At 37.7% G+C, this 20,000-nt stretch overlaps 1 protein-coding gene across 7 annotated transcripts in view; it reads right to left on the minus strand.

Annotated features, from left to right (window-relative positions):
- Positions 1-20,000, minus strand: part of LOC144979827 (rap guanine nucleotide exchange factor 1-like) — a 128,290-nt gene that overhangs the window by 55,280 nt on the left and 53,010 nt on the right. For 2 of the 7 annotated variants that reach the window (XM_078926985.1, XM_078926981.1), the window contains exon 1: positions 17,043-17,102. The exons of 4 other annotated variants lie outside the window; for them this stretch is intronic. The gene's annotated coding sequence lies outside the window, so the exon portion shown is untranslated. Of the gene's footprint in view, positions 1-4,426; positions 4,460-17,042; positions 17,103-20,000 lie in introns of those variants that run through there. One more of the 7 variants, XM_078926987.1, reaches the window with a different exon arrangement.

Genomic DNA, 20,000 nt, shown 5'->3' on the forward strand with positions numbered 1-20,000 from the left:
TCTTCAAAGAGGCTTTAAAGAGGAACAGAGAATTACGGTGACTGGTCTGGTGTCTGCTGAAAGAGCATTCCACACAGAAGGAGCAGAATGTACGAAAGCACGTCGTGAAAAATTCGACCAAGGAATCAAACGGATCAAGTACAGGGAAGAAGTAGATGAGCGGAGAGAGAGATTTGGATTGTAGATAGAAAGAAGACTTTAATAATCTACAATTCACTCACAATAGGAATAGAAAACACTTCAAAATTCTTAAAATTATGTTTTTTTTAATTAAAAAAAAAATAATTGAGCTTTATATCGCGCAATATCCACTAAATGTAATCAAAGCGCTTGACGAATGGGTCCTTGGTCAACAGCAACATTTAACATGTTGGACGGGACATGTCGCCTGTTAGGCGATATTACAATTTTTCGGACTAGGACAACGCTGTTAACGGTCAGGCACTCATTTTACGCCTGAGTACGGTGAGAGAATGTGAGTAAAGAGCCTTTTCCAAGGACTCAACTATGCGCCGAGCGCGAGGCTCGAACCCAGGACCTTCCAATCCGAAAGCGAGTGTCATACGACTAGACCACATAGCCGCCCATTAACTGGCATCAAGTTTCATGTTCAATAAGTTTTAATGAATTTAGATGCTCATGATGCTCTGATAATGGAACCAAACTATATATCTACGAATTTTTGGCAATAGTAGACAGCTCTGCGTCATGTTTCTTCTTACAGCAGTTAGCAAATCTTTTCCATAACTAATCGACCAGATACACCAAGCATGGGGTTGTAATCAAAGTTTTAAGAGCAGATTACATACATTGATGGTCGGCGTGAATCATACACGTTATTACTCATTCCCATTCACCTGAAAAACGAAAATAAACAACCGGTTCTATTATCAGTAGAGACGGGAGGTTATACAAACACAACGGGAAGTAAAGAAAATGGATGAGGTCGTCGTCAAGACTGAGGAGTTGTGGGGGTGGGGTGGGTGGTAGTGGGGAGGGGGGGGGGGGTAGAGAAGGAAAGAGTGAAAGAACTAGAGGGAAGGGGGGGGGGTAACGAGTCAAACTGGGAGAGAGAGAGAGAGAGAGGGAGGGAAGGGGAGGGAGAGAGAGAGAGAGAGGGAGGGAAGGGGAGGGAGAGAGAGAGAGAGAGAGAGAGAGAGAGAGAGAGGGAGGGAGGGAGGGAGGGAGAGAAGGAAAGAGTGAAATAAAGAGGGGGGTAAAGAGTCAAGCTGGGAGGGAGAGATAGAGAATATATGAATGGAGAGAGAGAGGGATGGAGGGAAGGAGAGAGAGAGAGAGAGAGAGAGAGAGAGAAGGGAGGGAGAGGGGAGGAAAAGAGAAAAACAGAGAGAGAGAGATAGAGAGAGAGAGAGAGGGGGGGGGGAGAGAGCGATACACTTATACATACCCAGAAGGAGGGGTGAGGGATAGAGAGAGAATTAGAAACGCACAGGAGAGAGGGAGGGAGAGAGAGAGAGAGAGAGGGAGAGAGAGAGAGGGAGAGAGAGAGGGAGAGAGAGAGAGAGAGCGCGATACACTCACACATACCCAGAAGGAGGGGTGAGGGATAGAGAGAGAATTAGAAACGCACAGGAGAGAGGGAGAGAGGAAGAGCGATGGGGATAGAGAGAGAGAGAGAGAGAGAGAGAGAGAGAGAGAGAGAGAGAGAGAGAGAGAGAGAGAGAGAGAGAGAGAGAGAGAGAGAGAGAGAATAATGGGTTGAAAACAGAAGGACACGAATTTTGTATTGTTTGAGCATCCATCACTCCCAATATAATGCATGATAAAGACCACTTATGAAGCCAGCAATGTCACTTTATAATATCATTATTCAGCTTGTCGATTGCTAATGACGATAAAAGGATTGAGAATTTTAAATCTTTATGCGCATATCATTAACATCGAACAAAGCCGTCGCCAGGTCGGTATGTATTATTCGAGATCGTTATGTACTCGGGCTTTTAATGCAACATAGGATTCAGTCTCATCAGAGTTATCAACTACCAACTATCTAACTGCCGTACTCTGAAACATACACACACGCACACACACACACACACACACACACACACGCACACACACACACACACACAAACAAACAAACGCGCGCTCGCAACATCAAAATGTTGGCCAGAAAACACGCCCTTCATAATATCGATCGAAAGAAATTACTCTTAATCTTATCAAAAAAAATAATAATCAAACCTGAGACTTCGAGGAAGTACAAGGTTTAAGTTTTTCCCAGGATGAGCCATTTTAATCGATTGATATTTTGAAGGACAAGTTTCTTCTGGCCAAAATTTAAATATAGACGTCTACGTGTTTTTCCAGACAAAGCAGGAAAGAAAAATACAAGAGAAAAAGAAAAAAAGCATCCCATCAGCCTGCGTGCCTCGACAGGGGATTGAACCTCAGACCTCCTGATTGCCGGTCAGATCTCGACCATTACACCGCAAAGGTTAGCTGATAGTTGGATGATTGATTCTATGCCTATATATCCTTCACAAGGAGTAGATATATTATGTTAGCACGAAATCCAATTCCGAATGAAAAAGGTTAAAATAAAAACTGAAAAAAAAAAAAAATCATTACACGACACACATGAAGAATGACAACAATATATTATTACAAAGATTAGGGAGTGGAGATGTAAGTGTGTATCTGTGTGTGTTGTGTGTGTTATTAAATAACATTATACTTTATTATCGTCTTCCTATTATCTATGCCATTATCACCTAATAAAACGTATCCTCCCTGTCGTTATCGGACTGGGAACGCCCTTTACGATGAACACAACACGACAGATTTATCAACAAGTTTATGTAACAGTAACATTAAATAAAAAAAAACAAATTCGCACGATGATGGAAACTGATAAACCTTACTTACTATGATTACCTGTATAGCAAAGTACTTTCCAGCATAATATGTGCGGCTATGTGGTCTTGTGGTATGACACTCGCTTTCTGATCAGAAGGTCCTGGGTTCGAGCCTCGCACTCGGCGCATAGTTGAGTCCTTGGACAAGGCTCTTAACTCACATTCTCTCACCGTACTCAGGTGTAAAATGAGTACCTGGCCGTTAACAGCGTTGTCTTTGTCCGAAAAATTGTAATATATATGTTAAATGTTGCTGTTGACCAAGGACCCTTTGTAAAGCGCTTTGAGCACGTTTAGTGGACACTGCGCTATATAAAAGCTCAATTTAAAAAAAAAAGAAGCTCATATGTACTATTTACCACCAAACCGTGTGAGAGATTGAATATACCTATTATGATTCTCCAGCCAGTCAGCTCTTTTAATAATCATATTAACAAATGCAAAATTAATATTTTAAAAGAATTTTGAGAAAGGGAAAAGAGAATCGTTTTTTTTTTTTAAAAAGTAAAATTTTGCTTTTTGTTTGCTTTTAAAAAGTAGGTTCGGCGAACAATCGTAAGATATCCGATCTAGCACCGTATTAGGTGTCTTGATCATCGCATTATATGATATATCCTAGGGTATAAATTGCCAAAGCATAGCTCGACTCAGGGGTGAATGAGTAACTGGTAATGGGACAGTGAGGGATATTGTAAGAGTGTTTTAGAGTGCAAAGGGATGCCTTGTTGACGACCGCCTATTGTATGAAATGGAACTATGACCTACCGGAAGAATAAATGATGCATTGCGAAGTGTACAAACCATGATGCATTCGTGGAAATCGATATATAAATGTTTTGTGTTGGGTTTTCTTCCAAGAAAAAGATAATAATAATAATAATAATAATAATAATAATAATAATAATAATAATAATAATAATAATAATAATAATAATAATAATAATAATAATAATAATAATAATAATAATAATAATAATAAAATGAAATTTTAAAAATATTTGAATAGCAGACTCTCACGAATCAACCATGCTCAATACATTTCATTTTGTTTTATTGAATATCAATTTTTATTTTATATTTGAAAAAGCCAACAAATTCAGAAACACAAAAAGGAGGTAGGAAACATCCCATACTAATTAAATATCATTGAATGCAGGTAGTAGGCCTAATTAATCACAGCACCAACATAATTTGAAACTTCTGCCGAGAGAATTAACCATTTTCTTTTATATATCACATTAGAAAAAAAAATCTAGAACTAATTACTATCAAATTATATTAAATATTGATTGAAATATTAGACCATTAGATAACTGTATCGCGGTGAATTAAGACACGGTTGCAGTATCTACTAATTTAATTAAATATACGACAGCAGCCCACAACTATAACAAAATCAATAACTGTAACAACAACAACAATAACAATAATAATAACAACAACAACAACAACAACGACGACGACGACGACGACAAGCAATATAATGAAGGTGATATTAGTTTTGGGTGGCCGGTCGTAACAACTTAATGCAGACACAAATAGCTCACGATATCCACCTCCTATGAAATCACTTTAAATAACTTTTGGCTACGCTTATTTGTACTACCACTGCAAATAACGCCAGAGCTTATTTGTACTCTTACTAAAAATAGAATTTGCGTAATTACTAAAAATATAACATTTTATACGGATAGAACTGCAATATACAATGAATTATCTGGAAGTCAAAAAGTGAACACTTCATCTCATCACAATCACATTATTAATTATTACTATTATTACAAGTTGATTTTGACGGACTTTGGTAATTCTTCACTCTTTTCAAGTCACAGAATACTCAGTTTACAAGGTAAGCATACGAAATGCACATTTTAATTCATTTCTTATTTTTATAACTAAACATGCTTTGGGGTTGTGTGTTTGTTGATTGTGCATCAGCTGACGACACATTTGTCGCTACCGCGAATTACTTAACTTTATTTTGTGAAAAATAACAATAACAGGGCTTAAAAAAATTAAAATACTAATTCCCCCCCCCCCAATAATTTAAATCAGCCTTCCATGTCAGACGATTAAAACCAGGTGTTTCAATGTTCGATCACCAGTCAAAAGGTTGCTAATTTTGTCAAGATCATGATCAAGAGGTTTCGAGTACTCACGACATTCCAGGCTCAGGGTCCTTTAAAAAATACTTTTCATTCAGTTATTGTTATTATCTTTATTATGGCCGACACAGCATGCATCGTCCATACTTTTTCAAAACTTTTTTGGGGGGGGGGGGGGGGTGGCTGTTTTTTTATTATCGAAAATTGGGTTTTGTATGTTATGTTCATGGAGAAGAAGATGATGAGAGAGAGGAGAAGAAGAGAGAGAGAAGAGAGTAGAGAAGAGAGAGAGGAGTAATTTTTATAATGATAAGATATCGTAGTGGTAGTATTATTAGTAGTTTTGAAATCCCTATGATTGACAATGTGAGATAATTATATAGTGTGATTATTTTTATTATATTTTTTAAATTACGTACGGCTATGTCGTAGTGGTATGACACTCGCTTTTGGACCGGAAGGTCCTGGGCTCGAGCCTCGCTCTGCGCATAGTTGAGCCCTTGGAAAAGGCATTTTGCTCACTTTCTCTTACCGGACTCAGTTGTAAAATGTGTACTTGGCCGTTAAATGCGTTGTCTCTGTCCGAAGAAATTGTAATATTGCCTAACAGACGTTATGTCCCGTTCAACATGCGAAGTGTTGCTGTTATAAACTTTAGCATTAGCATGTATGTGCCTATTTCGCTGTAGTGAATTTAATTTAATTTTTTGTTTTCATTGACAGCTAACATGAAAGAACACTGTTGACGTTACTGGTGTCCTGACAATCCATAAAGATGCTGGCTCAAGGGCTATTCTGGCAAGGTGTGTTGAGGCAAACCTTTGCCTGTGGCAAAACTCATCAATCAGCAAACCATCATCTGGGCCAGCAGACCAGAGTGTCTGCATGCACTTTTTGACAATGGTTAGTAATGTTTTCAAATCTCCATTGCGCCTTTACATTTTTTATTGGTGATCAATAAAATAAATGCTCATTTTTCTAAATGAAAATGGCAAAGCATCATTTGAATTGAATTACTACTGAATGTATTAACTTAACGAATGACTATAGTTTGTTGCCAAGAGTTTTGTTCTATGGATGTAAAACCAATGAAATTTCAAGTGTGTTGGTGTGAATAATGATCATTTTTTAAAAATTGCTATGGGAGCGTTCACATATTACGTCATCAGCTAGGGGGGGAGGGGGGGTCTACCAAATGTTGACATGTGTTGACATGGGGGAGGGGGGGGGGTCAGACCCAAGATGATGTCATCAAAACATAGGCAAATTAAGCCTATTTCAAAGTTTGTTCCTTTCAAAACAGCTAAAGATAAATTGCTATGATGAGTATTGCCCATCTCTCAAGAAACAAGATGGGAAAGGGGTATCACTTCTCAAAAGGTGAACTTGCCCTAAATGTTCATTGTATCACTCCTCGATCACAGCAATGAAAGACCATTCACGAAAATGCGGCATACAAGAAGAACAGCAAATGGGAGAAAATGATGACGATGAAGATGAAATTGATGATACTATTTATAGTACATTGCCAGAGGTCCAAGGCAGAAACATTTTTGAATCAATTAATTTTATGTTTGGAAATTGAAACAGAAATTCATTCCACTAAAAGACTAATATGCTATAAAATAATTTGCCTCCTATACTATTTTAAATTACACTTTCTGAATTTTTTTTAATAGCACCTGCACCAAGTAGCCTAATTTAAATAATGTTTGTTTGATTTTATCTTTGCAAATTTAAATTTTATGTCCCCATTGTATCGTAAAACATAAATTATCAACAGTTTCTGAAATTAATAAAATGTCTGAATGTGTTTTATCAAACGTTGATAATCAATGTTTATGGTTTGAAAAACGAATAATAAATATTGTGAAATTAAAGTTATCTTTTAGTTTTTATTAAATTAGATGACGTCATCATCTGTTGGGGGGGGGGGGGGGGGGGGGGTCAGGTCAATGATGACAAGTGATGACTTGGGGGAGGGGGGGGGTCTAAAAAGGGCAAATTTTTGATGACGTAATATGTGAACGCTCCCTATGTCTTTGACAAATGCATTTTATGACAATAATGCCATTTCCAAAAATTGCTAATGAACTGTGTCTCTTTTTTATTTCAATTTTTCCATCCAGAGCAGGATCAACCCTCTTTGTGGAACTACAAAAAAAGTGGTGGCAAACAAGTAGTGTTGACTTTTTCTGTATTGAGGCGAAAGAGATTTTTATTCCAAGGGTTTGGGAAAGCAAATTGCTTTTTATTCAGAGCTAGTGCACTATTTAACTGTTTTATTGTCTAAAATAGAATTGATTTTGCAGTTCAACTTGACTAGATATCTAATTTTATACGACTTGTCTCTCAAGTAGAATAAAAAAATGAAAAATGAGGATAGCGTGCCCTATCATATTTTGAAAAATCATTTAATATATCTAGAAATCATCTGTATAACTATTGTATACAGTAAATAATTAGGTTTTGTGATTATAATGATGAATTCATAAGGTATGACATCATATTCGACCACAAAATTATTTTATCTCTGGGCGTAAAAAAATCAATTTTACAGCATTTTTTTTTATCTATGGGGTATGGGTTAGTGAACCGATTATAATTTTTTTTAGACTTAGATCAATCTACAAAATTTTCGTTTTCTTGTCCTATTACGGTCATATTTGAAAGTTTGATGGATCATTTCTTTTAGTTGTCTGCAAAATCAGCCTTTTAACTTTATGTCAAATTATAGAAAAAGCTTGCGCTTTCTCAAATGTCTGTTTTATGTCATTTTTCTGATTTTCTAGCAATCCTACCTTAATCATTTTCCTTTAAATTATCTTCAAATTTATTCAGAATCTTTTCTATGATGTGTTTTACATCATGATGTAAGTGTTTGGGGGTAAATTAAAATTTAGCAATTTTATAAATTTTAAAATTCATTTGTTCCTGTTGATCCGCGCTAAATTTTCAGTTGAAATCAAAAATTCTAAAAAAATTATTCCAAGAGTTTTCATGATATAGCTATTTATGAAACATTGTGTTTAAATTTGAAAGAAATTTATATGCTAGTTTTTGGTGCATCTATGTTAGAATTTTAGGGTTTTACGTCTAATTTTAGCTTATGTTGCCCTTAAAAAAGTTGTTTTTTTTAATTCAGTTATTTTTGGTGTTTATCATCAAATTATACATTACATTATTAGTTCATGAGATATAATTAAAGAATTTTAGAAACTATAAAGCATATTTGACCACTAAAGTAATTTTTTGGTGAATAACAGCAGATATTAAATTATTTCGTAATTTTTTTCTTAGAGGTATGGGTTAGCGAATCGTTTAGAATTTTTTTCAGAATTTGATCAATTTATAAAATATTACTGTTTTCTTGTTCCATATTGTTTATATACTTGATGAATGTTGGCCTTTGTCTGCATAATTGGCTTTATTATCAAATTAAAGACAAATTTTTCATTTTCTCAAAATTTCATTGTGCGTCATTCTCTGATTTTCTAACATTCACATCTGGATTGTTTCCATCAGATTGTCTTCAAATTTGGTCAGAATTTTTCTTATGATGTGTTTTGCATCATGATGGATGGATTTTGGGCTAAGGGAGTGTTCACATATTACGTCATCAGCTGGGGGGGGAGGGGGGGTCTACCAAATGTTGACATGTGTTGACATGGGGGGGGGGGGGGGGTCAGACCCAAGATGATGTCATCAAAACATAGGCAAATTAAGCCTATTTCAAAGTTTGTTCCTTTCAAAACAGCTAAAGATAAATTGCTATGATGAGTATTGCCCATCTCTCAAGAAACAAAATGGGAAAGGGGTATCACTTCTCAAAAGGCGAACTTGCCCTCAATGTTCATTGTATCACTCCTCGATCACAGCAATGAAAGACCATTCACGAAAATGCGGCATACATGAAGAACAGCAAATGGGAGAAAATGATGACGATGAAGATGAAATTGATGATACTATTTATAGTACATTGCCAGAGGTCCAAGGCAGAAACATTTTTGAATCAATTAATTTTATGTTTGGAAATTGAAACAGAAATTCATTCCACTAAAAGACTAATATTTTAAATTACACTTTCTGAATTTTTTTTAATAGCACCTGCACCAAGTAGCCTAATTTAAATAATGTATGTTAGATTTTATCTTTGCAAATTTAAATTTTATGTCCCCATTGTATCGTAAAACATAAATTATCAACAGTTTCTGAAATTAATAAAATGTCTGAATGTGTTTTATCAAACGTTGATAATCAATGTTTATGGTTTGAAAAACGAATAATAAATATTGTGAAATTAAAGTTATCTTTTAGTTTTTATTAAATTAGATGACGTCATCATCTGTTGGGGGGGGGGGGGGGGTCAGGTCAATGATGACAAGTGATGACTTGGGGGAGGGGGGGGGTCTAAAAAGGGCAAATTTTTGATGACGTAATATGTGAACGCTCCCTAAACAAAAATTTAGCAGTTTTATGAATTTTTAAATCAATTTTTTTTCCTGTCATGTCACACCAAATTTTCACTAAGAAATCGAAAAAAAATTCTGAAAAATTTATTTTCAAGACAATTGCTAAACCTATCCATCTTGTTGTAAGAAACATTTTGTGTAAATTTGAAAGAGATCTGTTCGTTGTTTTTTTCTGCATCACTGTAAGAATTTTTGGGGTCTAATTTGAGCTTATATTGTCCCCCTGGTGGTAGGGATTTGGTGGCTAATAGTATTAGCGCTGGTGTTAGGGACTCAGTAATAGCCATGTGGTAGGAACTCGGCGAGTAAAAGTGCTGGTGATAGGGATTCAACGAGTAAAAGCGCTGGTGGTAGGGACTCAGTGAGTAAAAGCGCTGATCGTAGGGACTCAGTGAGTAAAAGCGCTGGTCGTAGGGACTCGATGAGTAAAAGCTCTATGACTCGTTGAGTAATAGCGCTGGTGGTAGGGACTCGGTGAGTAATAACGCTGGTCGTAGGTGCTCAGTGAGTAAAAGCTCTAGGACTCTGTAATAGCGCTGGTGGTAGGGACTCGGTGAGTAAAAGCGCTGGTGGTAGGGGCTCAGTGAGTAATAGCGCTGGTCGTAGGGACTCGGTGAGTAAAAGCGCTGGTGGTAGGGGCTCAGTGAGTAATAGCGCTGGTCGTAGGGACTCAGTGAGTAAAAGCTCTATGACTCAGTGAGTAGAAGCGCTGGTGGTAGGGACTCAGTGAGTAAAAGCTCTATGACTCGGTAATAGCACTGGTGGTAGGGACTCGGTGAGTAAAAGCTCTATGACTTAGTGAGTAAAAGCGCTGGTGGTAGGGACTCAAAGAGTAAAAGCGCTGGTGGTAGGGACTCGGTGAGTTATAGCGCTGGTGGTAGGGACTCAGTGAGTAAAAGCTCTATGACTCAGTGAGTAGAAGCGCTGGTGGTAGGGACTCAGTGAGTAAAAGCTCTATAACTCAGTAATAGCACTGGTGGTAGGGACAGTGTCAGTGAGTAAAAGCGCTGGTGGTAGGGACTCGAAGAGTAAAAGCACTGGTGGTAGGGACTCAGTGAGTAAAAGCTCTATGACTCAGTGAGTAAAAGCTCTGGTGGTAGGGACTCGAAGAGTAAAAGCGCTGGTGGTAGGGACTCGGTGCGTTATAGCGCTGGTGGTAGGGACTCGGTGAGTAAAAGCTCTATGACTCGAGTAAAAGCGCTGGTGGTAGGGACTCAGTGAGTAAAAGCTCTATGACTCAGTGAGTAAAAGCGCTGGTGGTAGGGACTCGAAGAGTAAAAGCGCTGGTGGTAGGGACTCGGTGAGTTATAGCGCTGGTGGTAGGGACTCAGTGAGTAAAAGCTCTATGACTCAGTGAGTAGAAGCGCTGGTGGTAGGGACTCAGTGAGTAAAAGCTCTATAACTCAGTAATAGCACTGGTGGTAGGGACAGTGTCAGTGAGTAAAAGCGCTGGTGGTAGGGACTCGAAGAGTAAAAGCACTGGTGGTAGGGACTCAGTGAGTAAAAGCTCTATGACTCAGTGAGTAAAAGCGCTGGTGGTAGGGACTCGAAGAGTAAAAGCGCTGGTGGTAGGGACTCGGTGCGTTATAGCGCTGGTGGTAGGGACTCGGTGAGTAAAAGCTCTATGACTCGAGTAAAAGCGCTGGTGGTAGGGACTCAGTGAGTAAAAGCTCTATGACTCAGTGAGTAAAAGCGCTGGTGGTAGGGACTCGAAGAGTAAAAGCGCTGGTGGTAGGGACTCGGTGAGTTATAGCGCTGGTGGTAGGGACTCAGTTAGTAAAAGCTCTATGACTCAGTGAGTAGAAGCGCTGGTGGTAGGGACTCAGTGAGTAAAAGCTCTATAACTCAGTAATAGCACTGGTGGTAGGGACAGTGTCAGTGAGTAAAAGCGCTGGTGGTAGGGACTCGAAGAGTAAAAGCACTGGTGGTAGGGACTCAGTGAGTAAAAGCTCTATGACTCGGTGAGTAAAAGCGCTGGTGGTAGGGACTCGAAGAGTAAAAGCGCTGGTGGTAGGGACTCGGTGCGTTATAGCGCTGGTGGTAGGGACTCGGTGAGTAAAAGCTCTATGACTCGAGTAAAAGCGCTGGTGGTAGGGACTCGGTGAGTAAAAGCGCTGGTGGTAGGGACTCGGTGAGTTATAGCGCTGGTGGTAGGGACTCGGTGAGTAATTGCACTGGTGGTAGGGACTCGGTGAGTAAAAGCTCTATGACTCAATGAGTAAAAGCGCTGGTGGTAGGGACTGTTTGTTTGTTTTTGAGGGTTTTACGGCGCTTGCAACACATTAAGGTCATATCAGCGCCAGTAAAAAGGAAGAAATGGGATAGTAAAAAGTTATAGAATTCAATTAAAGCACCCAAGAAAAGGTAAGACAAAGGGGAATTTGTTCAAATGGGAAACAGATGTAGATTCCAAGAGCACACCGTCAAAGTACTTAGTTTGAGATCACCTAAAAGTCTCATCCAGACACAAGCACAGGTCCCGACTAAGAGGAATACACTCAAATGTTAACAAATCAAATATAATATGTAAATAAAACATAATACAGTACATAACAGAGAGATGATTTACAATGAAAAAAATATCATCTCCCAAAACTAACTATACATTCGACTGCTTCCCTCTCAGCCGGGGGATCCGGCCAGGACCAGGACAAAACCAAGTAATCTCATTCCAAGACAAAGACAGAAAGCATGTTGGAAAACAGATATAAGGGGATAGAAGACACAGTATGAACCCCCTGCCCACTAAGGGAGGTCAGGAACCCCGCCCAGGTGGAGGGACTGGGTGAGTAATAGCGCTGGTGGTAGGGACTCAGTAAAAGCGCTGGTGGTAGGGACTCAGTGAGTAAAAGCGCTGGTAGGGATTCAGTGGTGTCACTGATTTTATGACATTAGAATATAAAGAAATTTACAACTACAATCGGACTAATGATTTTACAAAAGGTCCCCACAAAAGTATATCTTTAAATTATTAAACAAGTCTGTTGATTAAATTAAATTATAATTTTATTTTAAAAGATCAAGAAAATGTCAAAATGCATGAACACTACTTCACTCTATACCGATCACGACCCAACAAGTATTGAGAACAACCATGCTTCTCAAATTTGTTTTACATACAGGACTTTGCACTATCCTTTTGAATCTGGATAGAGACTTGACCGACTCAATTGTTAACGGGCACCTTTTTACTATCACACTCTTTTATTGAGATGTGATATTACGACTTATAATGTCCCTTTTTATTTCGTCACTGACCGACCACCTTTGAAATTTTGATATTCTACAACACAGTGTTTGGTCTCCTGTGTTATATTTGTTTTATTCTGTACCGACCTGTATAACACAGTTTCGGCCTGAAATTTCCTGTGTAGAGTCACATTTGAAAAATTTCGCAGTCTAACTGTCTCTGTCGTGTCAAGGGCATCTTTATGGTCGCATGTCTCTGTTATCTGGAGTCCCTGTCTGGTCAGTCTGTGTGTCCATAACGTCTGTGGTCTCTCTGTCTGGTCAGTTTGTGTGTCCATAACGTCTGTGGTCTCTGTCTGGGCAGAGTGTGTATTTATAATGTCTGTGGTCTCTGGTCAGTACGTGCATTTACAATGTCTGGTGTCTCTGAAAAGTCAGAAAGAGGGTTAGAATGGGGATTTGTCTGTATTAAGTCAGTCATGTCAACAATGTCAAAGTCTTTATCTTCAGAGACAAGAGTCAAAAACTGTTCCAACTGGGAGATTCTTTGCAGAAACTGATGTTCTACCATAACTTGAAACAAGCTATTGATCCTGTTTGTCACTGAAGATACAATTCGATACAGTCCTTCCTGTGTATTTGTCACACGTCATACTGGTACAATGTCAGTTTCAGGTTGGTCATGGATTTCCAGTCTTTCGCCCGCCATGACCCTCATCATCTATGCACATAACATTCACAAGTGGATACAAATATCGATTTACTTTGTATGTTGCATCCATAACAAACACATCACAAAAAACACTCACATCACGCCTCATTCTTCCCGTTACTTAAAACAAATACTCAAAACCACCATCCTCATTCACACTGAACTTTGTTACACCTCCTTCCTCCTCTATCTCTCTCAGTAATTCCTGTACCGTTTCACCGTCCGTCCTATCAATATCAGTCTTGAACAATCTCCGCTGCAAATCTTCGACATCTTTAGCAATACATTTTATCCTTGGCTTGATTGAATGTATTGCCTAAGTTGGGTTGTGGACACCTTTGTTTTAGCCATAGCCTTCACTGTCTCATTCACGAGGGGCAGGCGATTCTCCGGATAAAGTGAGGATGGCTAAATGTAAAAAGAAAAAAGATTAAAAGTACAAAATTGTATGCAATAGCATTCAATTCAGACCTGCCAGCTAACAAAACAAAAAAAAAAGCATTTTATTTTTTATTGACAATTTAAAGACAAAAATCTGCATATAAACCCATAATGCACGAGTTGTGTTTGTCACTCTAAAATACTTGAATGAACTAAAATGCAACAGGCGCTCATCAAATTCAAGGGTTAAATGAATGACTGCAGAATTCCCAAAAAACGTCGCTTCATTGTCTTTTGTAACATTTTCATGGCATACAAAAACGCAATAGAGTGGTCACCATTTATAATTAGTCCTCAGAAATCAAGCACTTATAACTGCATCGTACCTATAGTCAAAGTCAAATTTTATTTTGAAAAGTCTATGGACAACCATCAAAACTTAAAATTCCTTATCTGGAACAAAAAAAAAACCAAAGAAAAAAAAAAAAGACCCAAAAAAATACCACCACCTAGATCTGCTTATATTGTCTTACAGGACTTAATAGCGCTTACAACACTATAAAAAGGATGATGATATGGTGACTGATTCAATAAATAGGGAACAGTAGATTTCACGAGCACCTCAAAGATGTACCAATTTTGACATTACCTCAAAGTCTCACTGAGACACAAGCAAAGGATCCTGCTAAAACATTTACATAATGCAATAATATTCAAAACTTATAACTATAACAGTACATAACAGAGAGATGATTTACAGTATAAAAAATCATCTCAAGAAGAAAGGTACTGTATTTGACTGTCTGCCTCCCAACTAAAGACCCCAGCAAGGACCAGGAAAAAAATGAGCAATCTTAATCCATAACAAAGACAGGGAGCAAAATGGAAAGGGAAAACAAATATAAGGGATAGAAAAATGTGAACTCTCTGCCCAGAACCCTTCCAAGAAATTTTTTTTTTAATAAAAAAAAATACAAATTCTGGAACAGTCAATTTTGTCACAAGCTGGTCATCATCTCTCCATCTCAGTGCGCCACCTTGAATGTATCGTAATAAAATATGAGTTGGAATGGCTGTTGTCCTTTAAACATTTGGTCCTGGTGTCAACAGTGCATTTACCTAACTAATCTATTACTATATATTACACTCAATAGTGGGAGGGGGGAGGGACAATTAAGTACTGAAAATATAAAGTAACAAGAAAAGAAAAAATAATACATATTTATAAAAAAAATTGAGTCTAATTGCGACTAAAATAGAATTTGCGATTAATTGCTGTCAAGTGTAAAATTTTCGGCAGCGAAAAACTGCAGGGACAAAATGTCGATGGAAAATCAGTATAAAATGAATGAGTCTTACCAATTTATCACATGGGTGATTTTCATGGTGGTGATTACTAAAACAATGGTCATATAAGGAATTTACAAATCAATCAAGTTGTTCTACAGGTTTTAAAATGAAAATATGAAGTAACAAGATATCACTCTAATATAGTGACACCTAACTAACACTAGACATCACACCAGCAGCAATGCTGAGCGGAGTAATTTTACTTTTTTCACTTGCAACCAAGTTGCCACATTGGATTTTCTGTCTTTACTTTTTTTTTTAGTGTTCTGCTAATGTGCAATCTACATTTAAAATAAAAAGTGGCATCTTTCATTTCTTCTAATTCTTAACAGACACGATTATGTCCACTTCACATCTCAACAACAGGGACAATTTTTTTCACTTCTTGAGGCAGTTTTTTCTTACTTCTTTTAAATTTCATTTTTTTTAAAGCTTCTTTATTGATTTGTTTATAAGTTCTATTGTTCTTCTTATTTTTCATTGTCAATATCATTTTCATCAGCATACTTTTACGGTACTTTTACCATGTTATTCTTACGCTCTTACAGTTACAGTACAGCAGAGCGATACCTAACGCAGACCTTTAAAGTGCTACTAAATTTGAAAAATTAAAATAAAACGTTTGACAAAAGATCCACAGTTCAAAAGCTAAAACAATTATAAAGTGAAACTACCTCGAGGCTCGAGGAACATCGGGGGTAAGGTCTCCCGCCCATACTGGGCACTGTGGGACTGGAAGTCTAGAGAGCTGCGCCGGTGGAAACCGTAATTTAGTTTCTTAAACGGCTCCGATCATTCAGAAGAGGAGTAGTACCTATCTAGTTGTAGTTATTAGTAGAAGAAGAAGAAGAAGAAGAAGGAGCATGTTCAGGTTCAAGTTCAACCCTCTTAGTAGGCACTTGCAAGAATTTTTCAAAATAGTGGCTATGGGTATTAATTTAGCGTAGAAAAATAAAGGGGAGTGAAACATTAACTAGAGTGAAAAATTATGGCTCTGTCTCAACTGGTCAAAAAGTTATGACCGTTTATGTGGTGGAAAATCTCTATTTATAGAGGAAAAAATGTGACCAAAGCACAGCATCCCAATGGATAATCACGTATAATTCAGAAACAGCTTCAGATACAACTTTGAAATTTTTACATGTGGTAAATCAACATCTCTGTAATACATTGCAAACAGAAAATGAATTATTAATTGAGAAAGAAAAGTATAGTTTAGAGCTGAGACAGCTGAAATCAAGGAAAAATAGATCACATGCAAATGAATGACCTATTGGAATTTTGGAAAAGTCAATAATAAAATATTTATTCACATGAAGATAAGACCAAATACACCACTGAATCGGCGTCGTTTAGTTGTTCACTTTGAACTTTTCAAAATGAAAATAGACCTCATAAAAGCAAAGATATGAACTGACAAATGTTTGAGGTGGTGTACTCTTCTAAGTTGATAGAGTTAGAGTGAGAATGACGAGAAATGAGTTGCCACTTAATTAAGGAAAAAAATTGTCGTATCTAGTTTACTTACCTTCTTTGTTGACTTTTTAATAAAAAGTACATTATTCTCATTTTCGAATGTTTTCAAATTGGAGAAAAGATGAGAATGTCTCGTTTACCGAGAGGGCCATTTTTTTTTTGCTTCACACTTCTCAAAGAAAGACCGCGAAAAGTGGAGGCTGGTCGGCTGGTCCTTGAAAGCTCACAAATGCAACTTTAAACGCATAAGAGTGCTGGGAGTAGGTATATACAAATAGGTAAAGGAGCGGTGGTTTGCAACTTTAAACACATAAGAGTTCTGGGAGTACAAATAGTGAAAAGCGGTAGTTTTCGCTATTTGTAGTGGTAGTACAAATAACCACTTCGATAACTTTTATATTATATCAATCTGATTAAATCCACATCAACAGCACTTCACAATAACTGAAGCAACCAGGAAAATGAGTGAATAGCCTACTCGATGAATGAATGGATGGTTGGCTGGCCGACTGAATGAAATGAACGAGGTGAGTGATACGGAGAGAAAGAACAAGGGGGCACAAGCAGTAGCAGCAGCGCAGTGAAGCGAGCAGGCGCTCCTGGTAGTAGCGAGATACATAGTAGTGGCTAAAGAGAGATAGGCGAGTGTGAGGTTTGAAACGAATATTTTTGTGTTCGTGGATAGCTCGCACGGTAGAGCCACGCTCTCACCTGCCAGGCGGAGTTGTCGTACCAATAAGGTCGCAGGTTCAAACCCCACCACCGCCGCGAAAAAAAAAAAAAAAAATTTTATTCTCTATTGTCTTCTGGCACTTTTCTACTCACTTCATATCTTGTTGTTACCAACATAAGTGCCTGCTCCACTCACTTTTCTGAATTAAAAATTCACCCCATACACCGGAGCATACTCAATGTCTCAATCGTTTCTATGTTATATGTTTGTGATGAGAATATTGGCTATTGAGCTTGACTGCTGGTCAAAATTACTTCGCGATGGTGGTGAACGAATCGGCGATCTCAAGAAGTGGGTGAGAGAGGGATCTAGAAATGACTTTGGGTTTGAAACGAATATTTTTGTGTTCGTGGATAGCTCGCACGGTAGAGCCACGCTCTCACCTGCCAGGCGGAGTTGTCGTACCAATAAGGTCGCAGGTTCAAACCCCACCACCGCCGCGAAAAAAAAAATTTTTTATTCTCTATTGTCTTCTGGCACTTTTCTACTCACTTCATATCTTGTTGATAGGAGAAGAGGTGGAGAGACGGATCGGATGTGAAACAATGAAGTTAGTCCCTGATAATTTGGGATACAGTAATTTTATGAGGAGAAAATTGAGTTGGCATGAGAGAGATAGAGAGATAGAGAGAGAGGGAGAGAGAGATAGAGATAGAGATAGATAGATAGATAGATAGATAGATAGATAGATAGATAGATAGATAGATAGATAGATAGAGAGAGAGAGAGAGAGAGAGAGTATTGATAAATTAGTGACCGAAATGCATGTAGGACGTTGATATGTGTATGAAAGGTGCCAGGCAAAGCAAGAAAGAAAAATACAAGAAGAAAAAAACATCCCAAAAAATAACCTTCTGATTACGCTACCATTACATTGGTAATCAGAAGATCCGGGGTTCAACCCCCAGTCGAGGTAGACTGACTTTTTGAGATGTTTTTTTTTTTCTTGTATTTTTCTTTCTTGCTTTGTCTGGCACCTTTCATATACACTTGTTCAGATCTTTATCTTACACCGGTGCCTGCTCCGTTAATTTCTTAATTAACGTATGTACAATGTTGATACAATATTAGATGCAGCAGAATCGAGAATGCAAATAAAACCTTCTTTCGAGGGTAAAACAATAAAAGAATGGTCCTTCGCCATCGCCTTAGATCAAACTTGGAGAGCAGTGCAGTAAGAATCAAAACCTATTAATTTAAATGTCTTATAATTTCAAATCAGCCAATTCGCGAACAAGATTATAAGGGTTTTTTTTTACTAATAAAATGTTAGATTTGAGTTCTCTCTAAAAGCCCGTTAAAATTTCGTTCAAGTATTTCGTCCAAACCATTTCCCCGTTCCTCTTTTTGACCTCTCTGTTTATTTAAAAGTTGTTGATTCTTGGATAGCTGGATTTCTGTTAGATATGGCGGAAAGGTACAATACGATAGACCGACGAAAGAGTGAAAATGGAGAGGCTTCGTATGGGAACAAAACAGACAATGGACGTTTCGGGTACAAACCCTTCGTCAACACACAACAATACACAAATAAACGTGGAAAACAAAGCAGCTTCCAACCCTAAGGATGACAAACACGTTTTACAATCTGTTAAAGGATTCAGCTACCGTGATGAACTTCAGCTGTCTAAGGACCATAATATGGCTCTGAACTCTGAAGGACTACATCAGTAACTCTCCCTCTCCATCTCATGTAATCATTTACCGGGGAAACTCATTAAAACCCATAGATCATTTTTCGCACGTTTGTTTCCCTCTCTCGCTCCCCATTACCAAACTAGTTTTCTAGTTGACCCAGTGCTGCTAAAAGGTTGTGTAGAAGTGTCTGTGGGACACAGGGGGGTTAATTAGTCCCCGTTTCCAAAAAGGCTTCACGGCTTCGTAACAAGACAGGGTAATGAGCCATTTAAAATCTAATGAAGTCAAAGGAGCTGGAATTCCGTGTAGCATGCAAGGAATTGTTTTCATTTTAAACCTTAAATGGCGAAACGGAATATCTTATTATCAAGTTTATAATAATTACACCTATTATTTGGTTATAATTTCATACCTTAACATTTTCATCATACGAGAATAATTCAGAGATGCGACTCGGGCCTCACAGAATCATGACATATTTCCATCACTGTTATTACTTCTTGTAGAAAATGATGTCAATTTATAGTAAAATCTAGCTGTGCCTGTAAAGAATTAACTTTTGTTTACAGGTAAACCATAACAAAAAGATCTTTTCTGCGTTCATCGCAAAACCATGTAAGGATGCCTTGATTTATAAAAGACATCCTTTTTAAATCAACCATAATTAAGGAGGCGTTATTAATCAAGAGTTGATTATATTATTAGACGTCTATGTATAATTTAAAATATTTTCGGAATGTGAACAGGATGCACAAGGATTTTATCGCATAACGTTATTATCCAATGGACTTTGCATGCATCATAATATTTAATTGATCTAAAAGGGATATGAAGTGTTTCAGGGCCTAATCAAGTGGGTGGAGAATGTTAGGAGACGATTTTCATGACTGATTTATTTTTTCTCCATGCAGATATCTCAACAATTTATACTGATAACCTGGGGACGGTCTCTTTTATTATTATTTTTCTGATGATTTGATTATCCGAATGTCACGATAAGGGCTTCGTTTTGTATACGTCATCCAACACCCATTATAATCAGATATATTATTATGTCTTTTTTTT

Source organism: Berghia stephanieae, chromosome 9 (assembly GCF_034508935.2).
Source record: "Berghia stephanieae isolate SIO BIC M18660-M18661 chromosome 9, UCSD_Bste_1.3, whole genome shotgun sequence".
Taxonomy (NCBI): Eukaryota; Metazoa; Mollusca; class Gastropoda; order Nudibranchia; family Aeolidiidae; genus Berghia; species Berghia stephanieae.